The sequence below is a fragment of the Hemitrygon akajei genome, chromosome 16 (assembly GCF_048418815.1).
Source record: "Hemitrygon akajei chromosome 16, sHemAka1.3, whole genome shotgun sequence".
Lineage (NCBI taxonomy): Eukaryota > Metazoa > Chordata > Chondrichthyes > Myliobatiformes > Dasyatidae > Hemitrygon > Hemitrygon akajei.
This window is the reverse complement of record NC_133139.1, coordinates 15306411-15326493: the sequence shown is the minus strand read 5'-3', so window position 1 is coordinate 15326493 and position 20083 is coordinate 15306411.

Here is a 20083-nt window from a genome sequence, read left to right as displayed (position 1 = left end):
GTATACCTCCATATTCAAATTTGTCACACCTTCCTATGTCTTGTTCATTCTAATCTAAAAGTAATTTGCACCATGACTGTCAACTCACAATGAATGAAATTCAAATCTGAAATAAGTCAACAAATTGTTGAAGTCATTGACATCATAAACTTTGTATTGCTTTGTAATGAAACTACGTGAATGTACAATCTGAAATGTACTGCCTCGCTACATCCACTCAGAGGCCAGTTGTTAGGTACACCTGCTCGTTAATGCAAACATCTAATAAGCCAATCATGTGACAGTAACTAAATGCATAAGAGCATGCAGACATGGTCAAGAGGTTCAATTGTTATTCGGAACACACATCAGAATGGTGAAGAAATGTGATCTAAGAGACTTTGACTGTGGAATGATTGTTGGTGCCAGATGGGGTGGTTTCAGTTACTCGGACATTGCTGATCTCCTGAGATTTTCACACACAACATTCTCTAGGTTTACAGAGGATGATGAATAAAATTTTAAAAAGTCCAGTGAGTGGCAATTCTGTGGCAAAGAAACCTTGTTAATGAGAGAGGTTAAAGGAAAATAGCCAGACTGGTTCAAGCTAACAGGAAGGCGGCAGTGACTCAAATAACCACGGGTTACAACAGTGCTGTGCAACAGAGTATCTCCGGATGCACAAACATACAATCAGTGGCCACTTTATTTGGTACAACAGGCATCTAATAAAGTAGCCACTTAGTGTAGGTTATAATTATGTTCAGTTCATACTTATAATCAGAACTTTATAAAATTTCCAGTATTAATAATGCAGGTGTATATAACTTTTGTGTAGGATTGAAACCAAACAGTATGTAAGTAAATCTCTACGCACTAATTTGAAATCACTTTGTTAAATTTCAGCCATTTTAACATGTATAATGCAATAATTAATAAATCCACATCTCATAATTTCAATCCAATAATTGTTTTGTTTTGTCATTTAGTATAATCGCAGACACACAAATCTGAACTTCAACAAATAACAAAAGATGAAGATTAACACATCAATTGTGTGTTTCATTGCTTTGTTCACCTTGGCATTTTTGGGTGACTTGAAATAGACTAATTGTGTGTTATCACTAACTGCTCATCATTCACAAATATAATGATTTCTATGATCCAGAAATTTATAACAATGTTGTCTCATAATTAAGAAAGTCAACTGACATTTCATAGGTCTTAAATATGAAACAGGCACAAAAAAATTACCATGCTATCCCTGTTTGACTTTAAACAGCATAATTCATTCAAATTTTTGCTGCAAAGGTCCAAGTAATTTCTCAAAAGCAGATTTTAATACATACGACCATCTAACCATACGTTATTGGAAGAATCATTTCAGTACAATTCAGAACTACTGAAATATGCCTTTTAAGTTTTATATTCTGTTTTAGATCATTTATTTTTGTTGTCGTTCGTGCAAATTATTTTGCGCTGGGGTTAGGGGTGTTTGTTGTTTTTCTTTGAACAGTTTGGTTACATGATTCTTCTTTTCATGACCGTCCATGGGGAAGACAAATAGCGGGGTTGTATACTGCATACCTATTTTGATAATAAATATACTTTGAACTTTGAATCATTTCTTGGTTCTATTCTAATTAAATGACACATGTACCTACGGACAATTAAATTAACTTAAAGCAACACACACAAAAATCCTGGAATAACTCAGCAGGTCAGGCAACGTGTATGGAAAAGAGTAAACTGTCGACATTTCAGGCCGAGACTATTCTTCAGGACAGGTTAACTTAATTTTCCTAAATCATATTCTGGTGCATAAGGAGCAGACTTATGGTCAATATGCCTTATAAATATGGTTCATTACATAAGCAACTTCTACAGATGTACTATGGAATGTATCATGCAATTTGAATGCCTGGGAACATTAAAAGCTGCAGAGGGTAGTAGACTCTCCCCAATACGTCACCGCTGCATCCCTCCCCAGCACTTGGTAGTTACTCACCAAAATTTGTCTTAAATGACAATTCAGCAGCAGGAAATTGTAATATGAACGAGCCTATGTTACTTGCAATGTGGAGACACTGAGTATTGAAACTCCACAGACCCGTATCTACAGGAGGCACTGCCTCGAGAAGGCAACATCTATCAAAGATCCTTATCACCGGAGTCATGGTATCTTTCTGCAACTGGCGTCGTGCAGGAGACACAGAATCCTGAAGAGCCACACCATCAGAATGAAGAGTGGCTACATCCCTTCAACCGTTTGGTACCTAAACCAACCAGAAACTGCTAATCACAGCAATTCTCTGTTATTGATATTGCTGTTGGTTTATTATTGTCACATGCACCGCGATACGATGAAAGGGTTTTTCTTGTATACAGCTCAGATGGATCAAATCATTACACAGTGCGTTGAGCTGGAATAGGGTAAAACAATGACAATGCAGAATAAAGTGTAATGGCCACTGAAAAAGTGCAGTGCAGGTAAGCAACAAGATGCAAAATCACAACGAGGTAAACTGTGACATCAAGTGTCCAACTCTTCTTGTTCTAATTGTGTTCTCTCCCGTAAAAATTATCTGTCTTTTATGTTTGATTTATGTTTCCTGTGAACGCTGCTTTATGATGCTATGTGTCTGTGACGTTGTTGCAAGTGTTTTTCATTGTACTTGTGTATATGGCAATAACATGACTTTATCAAAATCTAGACAGATAAAACCCCCAAATCTCCAGTGAAGCAATTGAAGGTCATTAGCCTCAAATCATCCATTTCATTCATATGATCACTCCCTTGTCTCTGAGCCAGAAGTTCCTGTGTTCAAGCCACACAATCCAACTGAACGACCTCATGATTAAGGAAATTTGCACTGCAAGATGTATTATCCTACAGATGAGCTAATTGCCTGAATTGAATGGAAACTGGCTTGGCACCCATGGTTGTGCCCCTGCGCACTCCCCCTCCTCCCCCCATACTTACATGGGTTATGTGTGGAGGACCAGTATCACCAGCCTCGACAGCCAACAGTGAGATCACAGTTGTAACCTAGCTTCAGGGTGGTGAATGATTGCATCTTTGATCTCAGCTCTCTCAAGACTATGTCTAATGAACATCAAAGTTGGAAGCAAAGTTTGCCTTTTGTCACAACTAATATTCGGAGACATCTAAAAATTATTAAACTTGGATTATATGATTCAGGATAATTTCTGATTTTAAAAAAGAAAATAAAGTTAATTAAAACAAAAAAATCTTTGTACTAATTGACAGCATTAAACAACAACATGACAATTAGGGGGAAATATCCTCTTGATTTCCTAATCTACATGCTTAAATTCACAGTGAAATCAATGAGCTTTTTGATCCATTGTCAAGACTGACCCTTTGCTGGTTCCGAATAATGAGTTCTTCCTCACTTCCAGTGTAATGCCATGGAATCCCTGCAAGCTTGGCTCAGCTGCTAGATTCCACATGGACACCAGATGTGGAGCGTGATAACTCAGGATTTCTCTCCGTGAATACTGCCTGACTGTTGAGTATCTCCTGCATTTTCTATTTGTCTTCCAGATTTCTATCATCTCAATTTTTTGTGATCCTATTTTATTTTTTGGCAGGTTACTGTCACTTAGTGCATCTGGGATGTCCACATTTGAGGAAGTGCAGTATGAAATGGCTGAATACCAGTGGTTCTGCTCAGAACTGCAACTACATCCAACACCTTTAAAAACACCTTATTCGCCAACTCGAAAACAAAAAAAAAACTTTGTACTCGAATTGATAGGAAACATCTCACCAAACTTGTTACACTTTTCAATCTATACCATTGTGAATAGAACATTCAAGTATTCATTTATCTTTGTTTGTGGCACCCTTCACAAATTTCATTAGATTGCCATGCCGTGCTTATGTTACAAAGCAAAATACTGGGTTGTAAAGTAATTGCCCCACGTGTCATTGTGAAAGAGAGAAAAACAGCCATAACTTCAAGGCAGGAATTGCACGAGGTCACATTGAAGCTACAGTAGCTGAACTTAATTCTCCAAGGGTGGCTGCTGTTCTTGTGACCTTCAGTCGTATGCACTGGAGCATCGTATTAGTCCTCTTGTGGCTTTCTCTTGGAAATCTCTCTTTTTATGCCTCTTGGAAATCCTCTGCTGAACTGATGTGTGTGAATACATCTGACGTGCTGTGGAGTGGCAGCCAGGCCATCTTTGTTAACGCCTTTAATGTGGATTCTGAGACAGATCTGCTTCTGGTGTGAAGGCTGGCAGAAGTTTTTGCTTTTCAACGCTTTGTCTAAGACCTGGGGATTTCTCAATACCTCGGAGACATTTGAATATTTTCATGGTTTCTGATTTTCTTTAAACCATCTTTTCTGATTGTCAATTTGAAATTACTTGAAACAAGGTATATTCAATAATGTAGCTAGACAGGAAACAGCTTGCCCTCCGCAGATTGAGAATCCAGGTTTCATCTATCGAATTTAAATGCACGGCATGGATTACAGACAAATATCCTTGTAATGAGAGCAAGGTGCTTCAATTCCCTCAGGAAGCAGGGTAAGCATCATTTTCCTGTTCCCTATTATCACAGTACAACAAAGTGCACCTCCAAACATGCATGTACATTTAATGAGAAATTCCACTGCCCCTTGATATCCAGTAGAACAGCCATAATGGCAGAGGTAGAACTCATTTCCATGGCAACTACAGCCTCAATCTATCACAGAAATTCCCTTTGTCCTATCTGTCCTTCTCTGCTACCGAAATTTTCTGCTTTTATTTTTACCTTCCTTCAGCCTTTGACTCCAACTGTTAGCTCACCTTCTTTCCTGAGTGTTTGCATTCCACCAGCATTTTCAATATTTTCTCTTTTTTCATTCCAATTACCAACATCTGCACTTTTTGTGATTTTCTGGAACTATCCACCTTTGTGGTTATTGAAAAGCACAGGGGAATCAAGTAAAGAGAATCAGAAGATATAGTTTAAAAAAAACAATATGTAAATCACAAGAGAACATTGGTTAGCGCATATAAGACAGAGTGACTAATGGGCAAAATCATAAGAGGATGAGAGGTGACTTTATACAGGTGTACAAGGTGATAGAAGACATAGATAGACTGGATTGCCAGAGCAGGAATGGCTAATACCAGGATCCATATTTTTAAGGTGTTTGGAGGAAAGTGTGGGGGAGTGGGGTGGTATGTCAAAAGTAAGTTTTTACATAGAGAATGGTGGGTGCATGGAACGCCCTGCCGGGGGATTGTGGTAGAGGCAGGTACTTTAGGGGCACTTTGATAGGCATGTGGATGAAAGAAAATGAAGGGTGATGTGGAAGGGAAACGTTAGATTGATTTTGAAGTAGGTTAAAGGGTCAGCACAACATTGTGAGTCAAAGACTGTGCTGTAACGTTCTATATTCCAAACCACTATTTTAAATGGTCTAAACCAGGAGATCCCAACCTAGGGTCCACAGACCTCTCGGTTAATGGTAAGGGTCCATGGTATAAAAAAGGTTGGGAACACTTGCACTAAACACGTTACAGATGTACCTGAAGTTCATTCATACTTCTTTCAAAGTGGAAGACCATGGCCTAGAAATTGGATTGGAAGACAATATTTCCACATAAAATCACATTAGCACTGCCTTAAAGTGTGCTGTCATAAATTTCTCTTTGAAGCTTCACCCAATGAGAAATTAGATCAAGAGCCTCCTTACACAATCCGCCTCACTGATTGCAAAAGGACTACCATCAGCCAGACTCTAAACAAGCTGGAGGAGGGTTGAAGAGAGATTTCGTAGCAAAGTACATGTGAAATAAAATTTTGAAATTCCAAATACTGACCAGTTTGAGTCCACTCCATCTTCAGACGCTTAATACAATTCCATCTGTAGTTAGGGTTCCACAGAATATTTTGAAGCAGTACCCAACTGCCAGCACCTTTTGGAAAGTTTCCTTAACTACAGAAAATAGTTACCAACTGTTCTAAGTATACTACGAAACACTTTATAAAACTTCAACTATTTTACTCAGAGCTGTACATAATCAATTTTACAGATTTAAGAGAAATTTTAACAGTTAAGTTTCTCTGCTGGGAACAAAGGAAAATTAAAGCTGGGGCCAATTTTTCCCTTTCTATTTCTCAGATCTCTACTTCAAAAAAAATGAACAAAGATTTGTCTGGATGGCAATAAGGTTATTTCAAAATGACTTATAGGTGAACATTCAGAATTCCGTCTGTAAAATTACAATCACATTAACTTTAGCAGCTATCTGAACTAAAGCAATGAAAATGCAGTGTTATAAAATAAGATAGATTGAGTGTTTCCGCAACCTTGTGCAAGACACTTAGGACTTGTTTATATGGTGAAATGCTATGTTGACACTTAAAATATTGCTTAATGCTTATCATAGTTATTTTCCTATTACATTTCACAGTAACATTGTTTTTGTTTACCCCTTATGCCATATTCTTTACCCTGACAGCTGCAATATCCTTAAAAATTAAACCAGGCTTTCAAACTGGCTTTCCCCTTCAAATATTAGATCAATTTCAACGATAGCAATAAAAATCAACTTTTTGCCTCCTCCTTTCTGTAACTGATTTGAGCATAAAAATCTAATTATTGATCTTGAATCCCTTATCTATTGCTTCAGCAAGATTTTTCATACTTTTATTACACTTCTCCAGTCCAAGCTCACCAGTCTAATATTCTGCAATAAGTACCTCATTGACAACATTAGAAAAGACAATAGCAATAAAAAAATAAACTTTTCCCATAACAAAAGCTCCAACAGTGAAGCTTCCAAATGGCTTTACTAGGCATTCAAGGTGATTTCCTTCTCTAAGGTCTTGCTGTTCTTACCTATGACCAGAACACCACCTGGATTAGAGGACATGTGCTTTAACAAGAGGTTGGACAAACTTGGGTTGTCTTCTCTAGAGCAGAGGAGGCTGAGGGGAGATTTGATAGAGGTTTATAAGATTATGACAGCGTAGATAGAGAAGACAATCAATACCATTTTCCAGGGGTTAAAATATATAATATCAGCTGGTAAGGTGAGAGGGAGGAATTTCAACAGGGATGTGAGAGGCAAGTTTTCAACTCAAGGAGTGATGGATACATGGAATGAGCTACTTATGTGTGGTTGTAGAGGCAGAAACATTAGAGACTTTTAAGATACATTTATATACGCACTTGCATGTGTGGAAAGTGAAAGGATTGGACATTATGTGGGCAGAAGAGTATAGTTCAGTTAGCCATTTGATTACTAATTTAACTGGTCCATCACAACAGTGTGGGCAGAATTTGTGCGCTGTACTGTTCTATGTTCTATTACGTGCTTTGAGGTCTAAAGGATCAGATTAGCTATTTCCAATCTATCCATTAACTTATCATCAATCAACAGGTTTGGCAGCAACAAAAGCAATAAACATGAAAAACATTGAACTCCACCAGATGCCATGAAATACTGTTTAGAGGCTTTCCTGTGGATGTCTCTGCCCAATTTAATATTTCTAAATTACATTAAGTGGCCACTTTATTAGGTACACCAGTACACCTGCTCATTATTGCAAGTATCTAATCAGTCAATCATGTGGCAGTAACTCAATAGATAAAAACATGCAGAAATGGCCAAGACATTCAGTTGCTTTTTAGGCCATCAACAGAATGGGAGAAGAAATGTGATCTTTGACCATGGAATGATGGTGCCAGACAGGGTGGTCTGAGTATCACTCAGAAGCTCCTGGTCTCTTGGAATTTTCACATGGCAGTCTCTAGCATTTTTAGAGAAAGGTGCAAAAAACAAAACATCCAGTAAGTAGCAGTTCTGAAGGCACAACAGGTCGAACTTTGAAGTGGATGGGCTACTGCAGCAGGAGATCACACGGGGTTCAACTCCTGTACCTAATAAAGTGACCACTGACTGCATATATTGTACATGTGGCTGTTTTGTGAGTTTTCCACTGGTTACAGTTGCCTCTGTGTTTTCTAGAAATGTCTTGGTTTCAGCAGTGGGCGTCACATTACTTGAGTTTACTTATGTTATTGGTTAATGTTATCGATAGAATTTCTGTTATCATTAGTCCGGTATGAGAAGACACTCTACTTTTGACCATTGTTGTCTTTGTCTCTCACCATGTTTCTTACATTCTATTCCTTACTCTTGTATCAGCTAATAAAAGATTGTAAGCAACAAGTTTCAGGGTTCATTCTTAACTACTGAAGAACATTTGCATTGCGAAAGCATCGGGATCCAACAGGGTGGGGGAGGGAGGTGGGTAAAGTACCATTCAGTTGCATATATATGAACTTAGGCCATGTCAAGGAATGGGACTGTTGGAAATGTAGTGGTAGTTAATTGTGTTATACCTCTGCCATGCAGTTGGCCACTCCCACATGGGAGGAGTTTGCATACTGTACAAGCAGGATTATGAATAAAGTTTAGTTGAGTATCCTGCATGCTGGTGTCTTGGTGTGTTCTGTACTATCCCTCATAACAAGCGCAACAGGGAATACTCTAAAAATTGCACAGATAGCTTGTATGTCCTCTTTCTATGTTGTAAGGAAACACACAATATGCATATAATTCAGGGTAACATGGTTTTTTAATTGCTATCCATTGTATTTAAGTCTCCTTTCTCATAGTTATACTCATAAAAATTCAAGGGCAAATATCAAGTACAGATCATGTAATCAAAAGCTCAAGGTAGAATTTCGGACATTCCGTATTTATTCAGCTTATTAATAACCAGAATGTCTATTAAATAAACTGATAAAGGAAAATAAATGATAAAACAAACTAGAATCAAACTTGGTATTTTCCAGCTTTAGTTTGTCCAATACTCCAGCCAATACATTTAATTGCTGAGTAATTGGGGGTAACTTAGTATCAGTTGTGTCCCTCTGTCTCAAGGAAGTCACACTATGTTGCAAATTCCTAACATGTTTGCAACCAAGGATAGGTGGGGGAAATGCAAACAAAAAAAAAAGATTATTTTTTATTTGTCACATGTAGATTGAAACACATAGCAAAATGTATTGTTTGTGTCAATAACCAACACGATCCAAAGGTGTGCAGGGGGCAGCCTGCAAATTTCCCCAGGCTTCCAGTGCCAACATAGCATGCCTGCAACATATTAACCCTAACCCACACATCTTTGGAACATGGGAGGAAACTGGAGTACTTGGAGGAAACACGTGCGGTCACGGGGAGAATGTACAAACCCCCTACAGGGAATTGAAACCCGATCACTGTTGCTATAAATAGTTCTGCTACCCACTATGCTACCATTCAGTCCAGCAGTCCACTCCATTGTGCAATGGTTGAGAGTTCAGAAATGAGTATCAAGATTGAAGATATAAGAAAGAAAAAGGATTAGGGAGAGGTTTTGTCTATTTTAGTCCTCAAGACTGTCCATCATTTAACAAGATGGGCCAAAAGGTCTATTTCTGTGCTGTACCCTTCTATGACTCTGTGACTCTAAGATCTCCACTAAACTGCAAACCCACTCAGTCAAGCTGTCTACTATGTATCATTGGTTAACTAGATCTATTAACCTTGGATGTAAAATTAGCAATTGACTTCACCCCATGCTGTTTGCAAACAATCTCCAGGTTGTCATCATCCTTCATGCGTAGAACTGTTTCCTCGATTTATTCCTCAGAGAGAAACAGGAAATATTGGAAATTCCCAGCAGGACACACAACATCTGGGAAGAGACAAACAGGATTGATCACCTTTCTTAGAATACTGCCTTTAACTTTCAATGTCTTTAACAAGGCCAGCCCCTACTTGTTATACACGTTCCTTGGTTGTAGGTTTCTGTCTGTCTACATCTCTCTCTGAAAATTCATCTTTTAAAAAAACTGTACATGCTACAAATAAAAACAGAAGTGGCCAGAAATAGCAGACCAGGCATTATTTGTGGAACAAAAAAAAAAATCAAGGATCTTTTATCAGAAATTCAAAAGAGGAGAGAAGAGAGAGTTTGAAGTTGCTGTGAGGCTAGGAGTGTGGTATGATAAAGCAAATCTCCTTGACAGGGTGAAGTCAGGGATGTCCAGTTTATAGAACCATCTTGTAAATCTGTTATCTAGGGAGGTTTAAGAGAGGAAAGGCAGGTGCAGAAGCAGAGACAACTGTCACAGTGTGCTTACAGGGCTGGATCCAAGTGTGGAGGAACGGCAGGCTCTCTCTGTCACAGTAGTTGTACCATCAACTCAACCCAGGTGTGGCAGAAGGTGGTCACAGTCATCGGAAACACTGACAATGACTTGACCCCAGGGATGGAGGGCAGCAGATTCCCCATGAAGACATGGAAACAAGAGGAATATGAACAGTATCTCAGAGGAATGACTGAGCAACACCATGAGACAAATCATTCTCTTCAACACAATAACGCGGCTAAGGCACTAAACAAGAATCCTGTTTAGATGATTATAGAACGTGGGGAAGGCCGTACCAGTCACTATTAACTTGACAAGATTAAACCCAAAACACAAGAGCTTCATGGCTCTAGTTAAGATAACAATTAGTAAATACAGGTGCTTGAGAACCCTAGAAGCTCAGAGTTCTAGGACAAGCTACAGGGGCCTGCGGGGCTCATAACATACAATGTGAAAAGTAGGACAGAGCTCTAACTGAAACCTAAAATCATAAGGAGAATACTGGAAATACCCAGCAGAAGGAGCAGCATCTCGAAAAAGACAAAAACTGAGCTAATGTTACAGAAGCTGCAGAACTACCTGGAGCAACATGCACAAAATGCTGATGGAACTCAGCAGGTTAGGCAGCATCTATGGAGAGGAATGAACAGGCGATGTTTAAGGCCAAGACTTTACATCATTACTCTTTCAGAGACACAAAGGACTGCAGGTGCTGGAGCAACAGACAAAATGCTGTAGGAACTCCAGTCCAGATGAAGGATCTCGATCCAAGATGTTGACTCTCCATAGAAGCTACCTGACCTACTGAGTTCCTCCAGTATGTTGTGTGTTGCAGAAACATTAAGATAAAGTCAACTTCTGAAGTATTAAGCTGTCAGTTTGTTCTTGGATCTGTATTTATGGTTTAATATTTTTGTCTCCCTTTCTCCACTGCACCTCACCTAAAAGCACAAGGCACTCTAAACATTATTTTGTGTTTTGCTGTATTTTGTCTCTATGTACTCATGGAATAAAGATGGATAAAATATTTCTCACACTGAGAGAAAAATTCTGATTCTGTCTGGGTGAAACGAATAGGGCAAAGTGTGTGGGTGGGATGTAGCCTTGTGGTTAATGTGCTGTGGGAGTGGGGGTTAGGAGAAGGTGAAAAGTTCAACACTTAAGTTACAATTATATACCTGCCAGAGATGTTGACTGTGATAAAATTATCTCCAACTTTTAATGGGAATTGTTCAATGTTTATTCTCAGAAACATCCTGCCAGTTTTGTTATTCAAGGTGCTAATGTGGTAATTGCTGTATGTATGAGTGTGACAAATATTTTTACCTGTGTTAAAGACATCAGATTAAAATAATTGAGCATTGCGTAGCTAAATTGCTGCGAGTTAAATTTATTTTGCATGACTGTTTCTTGAAATCTAATGCCTCTATTGAAGATAGAAGCAAATCCTTGTTATGTATGACTTCACAAGCAACCACAGGAAAGGCTTGGATTAATGAAAATGGAGATGAATGGCTAGCTGATGGGAGCCTGGCCAGTGCAGCAGTGGTAATAGAGCTCTATAGAAAGAAAGCAGCATCATTAAGGACCCCCACCATCCAGGATATAATTGTTTCTCTCTGCTGCCATCAGGAAGGAGGCACCAGAGCCTTAGGTCTAACACCACCAAGTTCAGGAGCACTTATTACCCTACAACCATCAGGCTTCTGAACCAGCATGAATAACCTCCCTCACCCCAACACTGAACTGATTCCACAACATTATCGACTCACTTGCAAGGATTCTACAACTCATATTTTCAATATTGTTTGTTACTTAGTTATTTGTTATTATTATTTTACTTTCTGTACAATGTGTTGTCTTTTGCAAATTAGTCATTTGTCCATCTTGTTTTGTGTAAAGTTTTCCACTGACTCTACTGCATTTCTTTGAATGCCTGCAAGAAAAGGAATCTCAGAGAAGTATATGGTGACATATATGTACTCAGAAAATAAAGTTTTAGAAACTTTGAATGAGATTGCTTCAGTTTCTACATAGCGTGCAAGTTTAGTGCAGCGTTTGCCATTGCTCTTGTAAGGCAACAATTGCTTTGGACACAGTTCTAAATATTTAACAGGTTTTGTGTGATGTATACTATCCAAATAGGCACCGAACAGAAAAAGAGATGATGTGAAGGGGCAGTCAAAAATTTGATTCAAGAAGTGGAATTTACAAAGGGGGTGCCATGTGAAGCGAGATATTCCTGAGTAACACACTATTGGATTATATTGTTAGGTGCTAAAACTAAACATATAATTAAACACTAAAGGCAATTGAAAAATATATAGGGACTAAATTTTCCCTTTAGTAGATGATTCTAGTGGATGAGCACATAAACTTATGACACAGGCTTAGCTAATTGCAAGTGAAGCTCGATTTTATAAACCTGGACATAAAGATCAGTTACAGATATTGGTGGAGAAAAAGCGGATGGAGTTTAATCCAAGCAAATGTAAGAGCACAGTATACAGTAAGTAGCAGGACCTTTAAAGCATTGATATATCATGTCCAAATTGATTGTAATGCATTGATATTGGGGTCCAATTTCATAGTGCCTTGAAAGTGGAATCACAGGTAGGTAGAGTGATAAGGAAGGCACATGGTATGCTTGCCTTGAATGGTTGGGGCATTGAGTATAAGAATCAGGAAGTCGTGTTGTAGGTACAAAAAATTTTGGTTGGAGTTTTCTGCACAGTTCTAGTTGCCTCATGATAAGAAGGTTGTGAAGGCTCTGTAATGGTTTAGACAGAAGAGGTTTACCGTGATGCTACTAGTTTATTTTAGGAGCGGTTAGACCAACTTGGTATTTTTTTCTGGAGCTCTAGTACTGAGCAGAGAACTGATGGAATTTTATGAGAGGCACAGATAGTATAGACAGTCAGAAGGGTTTTCACAGGTTAGAAATGTCAAATTCTATAGGGCATATCTTTAAGGTGGGAGGGATAGATTACAGGAGACGTGCCAGGCAAGTATTTTTTTAACAGAGTGTTATTTTTCTGGAATGTTCTGCTTGGGGTAGTGGTGGAAGCAGATAGTGGCATTTAAGAGGCTTTTAGATAGATACATAAATATGCAGAGAATGGGTGGGTATGCAGGCAGAAGCATCATCATTACCTAAAAGGCACATTTTAAAAAGGGTGGAAGAACAGAGAAATATGGAAGTATCTGTGAACCAATAAAGACAAAATAACTCCGCCATGGATGGTCCCAAACCTAGCTGCTAAAGGAGGAGAGTTGGGCATGGGGCTAGCAACCTATTCTGTAAAAACCCAGAGCTACAGAAATGACACCTGCAGCTCCAAAGACCTGATATCTGGGTAAGGAAGGATCTTTGCCTAAAAGATGTATAGATGGGCTATACCTGGACATGGAAGACTGGCCCAGGACAGAGGACTCTGGCCAGCTGCTGTTGGTCGTCTATTCCCCAGTAGCGGTGATAGGTTTAAGAAGAAGAAGAAGAAAGACAAAATTCCAGAAATACCCAGAAGATCGGCCAACATCTCTAGAGAAAGAACAGAATTAATGCTTCAGTTTGATGTCCTTTCAGTAGAGCCATCATTGACGTGAAATGGTAACTCCACATCACCATCCGCAGATGCTACCCAACCTACTGGGTATTTCCAACTTCTGTTTTGTATCAAATTCCTCATATCTGCATTTTTTGTATGTTTTTTATACTTGTGTCCTCCAAGAGGACCACAACCTTGTCGTGGTTTGGAGACTTGTGTGCCTCAATGACCCAGAGAGATATGCTGGCTAGAGGTAGGGCTTTATGCTTTGGTCCTTGGTAGGGTCACACATGCCAAACAGGTCAAAGGGTAGAAGCCAGACTAAGAGTGGTCCACCAGTCCTCAGGCTAACAGCACCAAATGGTAAAGCAAAATTGTTACAGAAGCAGCGATAAAAATTCCTTCTGCATAGAAACACAATGGCAGCCCATTCCACACACTCACCACTCTCTGCGTAAAACATTTACCCCTGACATCTCCTCTGTGCCTACTTCCAAGCACCTTATAACTATGTCCTCTCATGCTAGCCATTTCAGCATCTGAGTGGCCAAGGACAAACAGAGATGAGGGACCTTCATTGTGGCCCCAAGTGCCAGTGGCATAATGAGCAGTAAGTAGTACTTGTGTACAAATCTTTGTAAGAGGACGAGATAGATTAACAAAGTGTTTTATAAACAGCCCTTCAAGTAAAACAAAATCAGCAGAATTATGCTAACTCTGTAGAGCATCTTCCTTTGACCTAATAATTTTGGTACATTTGAAGGCTTTAACGAGGGTGCAGAAGAGTTAATCAGAAAGGATTCACCAGAATGGTTCCAGCCACTGTTGGTACAAGGTTAGAAAGGCTTGATTTTTTTCCCCGCTGCAGAGGAGATTAAGTGGAAAATTGATGGAGGTATTTAAAACTGTGTCAGATTTAAGAGAAGATAAAGAGAAACAGGTTCCAAAGGGCAGACTTAAGGTGATTGGCAAAAGTACCAAAGATGGCAAGAGTAATTTTGTGCAGGGACAGATCATGATTTATGTCTTGCCCTGGTCAAGACACAAGACGTAGAGTTAGGTTTAGTAAGTTGTGGACATGCTACGTTGGTACTGGAAGCACGCCAACACTTGTGGGCTACCCAGCACAATCCATGTGATTTCATTTGATGCAAACAACAGATTTCACTGTATGTTTTGATGTTTCAATGTACATGTGACAGTTAAAGCCAATTCTCTCAGTCTCTTTGAATTATGGAAGAAATGGTGTAATATTCAATTTTGAATCCAGTTGATTTAAAATAAATATAAATGGCAAATTTTAATGGTAGTTCTGTAGTTGGATCAAAGGAGGTGGTGAATCAGCATGTGGGAAGGAGATTAAAAATCTGGTTGAATGGTGCCGCAAGAACAGCCTCTCATTCAATGTCAGCAAGACCAAGGAGCTGATTATTGATTTCAGGAGGCGGAAAATTGGAAGTCCATCAACAAAGGACCAGAGGTGGAGAGGGTCAGCAACTTTAAATTCCTCAGTGTTCCCATTTCAGAGGACCTGTCCCGGGCCCAGCATGTAAGTGCAATTATGAAGAAAGCACAGCAGTGCCTCTACATCATTAGGAGTATTCAAAGATTCAGCATGACATCTATAACTTTGAAGAGCTTCTATACATTTGTGGTGGAGAGTATATTGACTGGCTGCATCACAACCTGCTATGGAAGCACTAATGCCCTCGGATGGAAAATCCTACAAAAAGTAGTGGATATGGCCCGGTCCATCAGGGGGAAAGCACTCCCCACCACTGAGCACGCCTACACAGAGCATGTCGCGGGAAAGCGGTATTGACCATCAGAGAGCCCCATCACCCAAGTCATGCCGTCCTCTCAGTGCTGTCATCAGGAAGGAGGTACAGGAGTCTCAGGACTCACACCATGAGGTTCAGTAACAGTTATTACCCCTCATTCATCAGGCTCTTGAATCAAAGGGCGTAACTTCACTGAACTTCACTGAACTATTCCCACAAACTATGGATCTCATGTTCTCAATATTTATTGTTTATTTATTATTATTATTTCTTCCTTTTTCTATTTGCACAGTTTGTCCTTTGCACACTGGTTGTTTGCCTGGTTGACATAGTCTTTCTTTGATTTTGTTATGGCTATTGTATTTATTGAGTATGCCTGCAAGAAAATGGGCATCAGCATTGTATATGGTGACATATACATACTTCGGTGATAAATTTGCTTTCACATAGAAACATAGAAAACCTACAGCACAATACAGGCCATTCGGCCCACAAAGTTGTACCGAACATGTCCCTACTTGAACTTTTTGAACTTTTAACTTGAAAACAGTTCTGTTGCAGGTTGTAACTCAGAATATCCTTAAATGGATTTCTTAAAGAACAGCTTTCTTTGAACTATTCATAATCAAAGAGATATTTTAAAGAAAGTAGGTGCCATAACCTGTGCAAGATTGCCAAACAATCAAGTAAATTAACAGTGAAATAAAAATAATTTCACTTGAAAATTAAAAAGTGGAAGACACTTCACCTTCAATTTAAATATACTGAACAGAAATGCTTTTCCCTATTCAATGAACCAATTTGACGTAACTGGCCTTTGAAACCTGAATTACCCATGAAAATGTTTTTTTTTGAATGGTCCAGTGGAGAAATGGCATGTTATTGGGTTGCTGTGGTTTCAGGTGCTTGCAATAGGTTCTTAGTGAACCTCAGGTTGGATTTGGTTTCCAGGAACGGAAACTATAGAAAGTAAGTTATTTTGATAAAGCATATACTTAACCCAACGAAAAAATATTTTGATTGTTTTTATTCAATTACATAATATGGTTGTTACTGGAAATACCAGTCTCCAATTACGATGTAGTTAAGAGCCAGACACTTTGATATTGTATATGGATCAGATTGTGTAAAAGAGACGGAAAAACCCTGAGAAAGCTGAAGCAGGAAAGATTTATTGATGGTCCAGTGGTTTCATGATCAATGTTAGTGATGTTGTTTTGTTAATTTCAGGGTTTATTAGAGTTTGATTATTCAGTTACTACGGTGGAATTGCCAGTGGATAGTTCAGATATCTAAGCATCACTATTCAATAGCTCCATACTATATTATGATTAGTTTATCATGCATGTCAACTGTGATTAATTGACAGTCCCAATTGTTAACATTACCAAATGTGTATTTGTATTGTATCTCATTAATCTGGATAAATTAGAGAGGGGAAGTGTGAATGATATGCACTTTAGAGCATTGAGTACAAATGACTTTCTGAATGCAGGAAGAATGCATAAGAACATAGAATAGTACAGGCCCTTCAGCCCATGATGTTATGCCAAGTCTTTAATCTACTGATATAACACTTTCCTCCCACATAGCTCTCCATTTTTCTTTCATCCATGTGCCCATCTAAGTTTGTTAAACATCTCTAATCTATCTACATCTACCACCATCCCTGGCAACATGCTCCATGTACCATTCTCTGTGTGGGGAAAAAAACTCAGACATCCCCCTTAATACTTTCTTCCAAACACTTAAAGTTTGCTCTCTTCTGTTAGTTATTTCTGCCCTGTGAAAACAGTCTATGTCTATGTCTGCAAAAAGTGAGCTATCTTCATGAAAACTTTCTCTAATCCAGGCAACATCCTGGTGTATCTCCTCTGCACACTCTCTAAGGCTTCCTAATCTCTTCTTTTTAACATGGAGTATAAAACCAAACACAATATTCCAAGTGTGCTAACTAGAGTTTGGTAGAGCTGCAACATTACCTTCCAGCTCTTGAACTCAATGCCCCAACTAATGAAGGCCAACACTCCATATGTCTTTTAAACCACCCTATCAACTTGCATGGCAACGTGAGGGATCTATGGATGTGAACCCCCAAGATCCCTCTATTCCTTCACACTGTTAAACATACTGCCAGTAACCTTGTACTCTGCCTTCAAGTTAAACCTTCCAAAGTGAATCATTTCATGCTTTTCCTGATTGAATTTCATCTGCCACTTTTCAGCTCAGCTCTACTGAAATCAATGTCCTGTTGTAACTTACCAATGTAGCTATCCTTCAAACGTTGCAATACCTGTGGAAAGCGGAACCAACCTGACCATACTAACCAGTTTGGAAGAGTGGCTAAATAGGCATTGTGCAGCTTGTGGCATATTCCAGGGATTTGTTGAAAAATTAAGGTTCTCCTTCCCAAATGCTTTGAGAGACATGAACTCTCAATGGCTCCGACTGGATAATGAAAGAAACAGGACCATAGAAGGAGTCTTATCACCTGAGTGTTCGCTAACACTGTGGTGAAGGAAGAGTCCTTGCCTGTCTGCATATTGTCCTCACAATCTTGTAAAATATTGACAACTGGCGAGTTTCAACAGAGATTTGAGACCGCAAAGTTGGCTGTATCTGTACTCAATTGCTCTGTGGCTCCATCACGGTCTACACTTGCACTGTAAATGTCTACCTCTGGGGAGCTTTTCCCACCTACAATATTGAAGCTACCCATTTTGTCTATTAAAATCATATCTGATTGGTTACAAATTCAATTTACAAATTCTGATGCTGTATTGTTAAAAGATGGGGAAGGAAGGGTTGGGAGAAATTTGTTCACTGAGGTTGAGATCAAGAGACGAAAGTGTTTGGATGGGAGAAAGAAAAATTTGGCAGTGGCACAAAGCTACTGCAGCTGGGAGGCAGGGATGAGCCACTCCTAATGAAGTCTGAGTGATTGGCCGCCCGTAGGAATTTGATTCTTGGGCACTGTGATGACTTGACATCTGGAATGCAGGTGAGGTGTAGCTTAGCAAAGAGTAGAGGAGACAAAGCGTATCCCAGCATTGGCTGTAACATTAACATTGCTTCCTGTTGAATTACATGGCACCTTTGATGAAAAACAGATTCCTGCTGCACCCAATACTCATCCTATACTAATTCTATTTTATGCTATTCCCATTCTATTCCCCTCTCATTCCCATGTACTCCCTATTTTCAGCCCACTCCCACACAATTCTACTACAGTCGTCCCTCCTTATCTGTGGATTCCACATGCAAGGATTCAACCAACCGCAGATCGGGAAAACCCAGAAGTGTGACAATGCAGCTGGTCACATGATCAAGCCAGGACTTGTCTACCAAGCAAACAATCCCCGGGCCCTTAAGACCAAAAATAAAAATTGCCTGCCCGTGGTCTGGCAACACAAGAATGCTTGGGTGACAGTGATCTTGTTTTTGGAATGGTTCTGCCTGTGCTTCATTCCTGAAGTGAAGAAATACCTCAAAGAGAAGGGGCTGCTATTCAAAGGCCCTCCTCATAATTGACAATGCACCCGGCTATCCCCAATATCTCTGCTATTATAAGTACTATAATCTAGAGATGATTAAAAGTATTACTCGTTGTTTGAGCATTGTTCACCTCGCGTCTCGTTCGTTTGCTACTTGCGTTGTGAGTGAGAGGAAGGAGTTTAAGACTAGTAAGGGATGGCTGGCTAGCTATGTAAAGCGCTACAGCCTCAAGAACTTAAAGATCATGGGAGAATCGGGATCGGCTGATGCCGAGGCAGTATCAGCATTCCCAGAAGAGCTACGATGGTTGTGTCTGTACTGAACATGTACAGACTTTTTTCTTGTCATTATTCCCTCAACAATACAGTATAACAACTATTTACATAGCATTTACATTGTATTAGGTATTATAAGTAATCTAGAGATGATTTAAAGTATACGGGAGGATGTGCGTAGGTTATACGCAAATACTACTCCATTTTATATAAGGGAGTTGAGCATCTGCGTTTTTTGGTATCCACTGGGGGGGGGGGGGGGGGTCCTGGAACCAATCCCCTGCGGATAAGGAGGGGCGACTGTACTCACTTACATACTAGGTTGACTTACATAACCTAGTAACCTATCAGCTTCCAAGTCTTTGGATGTGGGTGCGTGTGTGGGGTGTGGGGGGGGGGGGGGCAGTTGTGCTCGATAATCGAGATGATCACAAGAAGAACGTGCAGACTCCGTACAGGCAGCACTGGATGTCAAGCCTGAACTTGAACCGTGACAGAGCAGCTTTGCTGGTGGCACCCTTGTGCTTTCCTACAAGTCTCTCAACCTCAAAGGCATTTAATTTTACAATAAATTCTGGTTTGTTGTCAGTTAGTAAATAAATCCCTAGTTGTATTTCTGTCCAGATGGCAGTAATCACATTACCAGCTCATTATAAATGTGGAGGGCACTGCGAGATTCTGGACTTACACATCTGATCTAATTCCCAATTGAGTAGAATTAAACTGTACAGTACAAGAGATGAGTCACCAATACTTGTTAAAATGCATTACTTCTTTCTTGAGAAATTGAACAATGAAACTTGAAATTTATCCATTTAATCTTAAATATC